The sequence below is a fragment of the Eucalyptus grandis genome, chromosome 8, assembly GCF_016545825.1.
Source record: "Eucalyptus grandis isolate ANBG69807.140 chromosome 8, ASM1654582v1, whole genome shotgun sequence".
In the NCBI taxonomy this organism is placed as follows: Eukaryota; Viridiplantae; Streptophyta; class Magnoliopsida; order Myrtales; family Myrtaceae; genus Eucalyptus; species Eucalyptus grandis.
Genome location: NC_052619.1, coordinates 12,843,485 through 12,844,065, shown reverse-complemented (window position 1 = coordinate 12,844,065; position 581 = coordinate 12,843,485).

Genomic DNA, 581 nt, shown 5'->3' with positions numbered 1-581 from the left:
CCTCTCTTTTTCACAAATATTACTTCCGTGATAAATAAAGCGAATCAAAAGGAAAATTTAAGGCATGAATGATAACTATTCTATTTCAGAAATCAATTTTTTGGCTAAAAATCAATTTTTCTATTTTTATTCACTGGACGAGTTTTTGAGCAAAAATACACATTTGATAACCTTACAAAATTTCTATTACTGAAATAAAATTCATTTGATAACAATACTAAATTTCTCCCTTCCGAATGGTGGTTGGAGGCGGCCAATAGGTGGGGAGGTGGGCGGCGAGCACAAGTATTCGGCGATAGGCAGTGGGCAACCGGTGACCGGTGGCTAGCAATGGGCGTCCACTGTCCCACAGTGACAGCGGGCAGCAGCTAACATGGGTAGCGATAAGAATGAACGATTAGAAGAATTTTCATTTTTCACTTTTATTTCAGAAATATAAAAATTAAAAATTTAGCCATTGATTTCTATTCTAAATCTATTTTTGAAATAAAAATCTGTTCTAAAAATAAAAATAAAATAAAATTACGTTACCAAATAGATTTCTGTTCTAAACCTATTTTGGAGAACATAAAAAAAGAAAA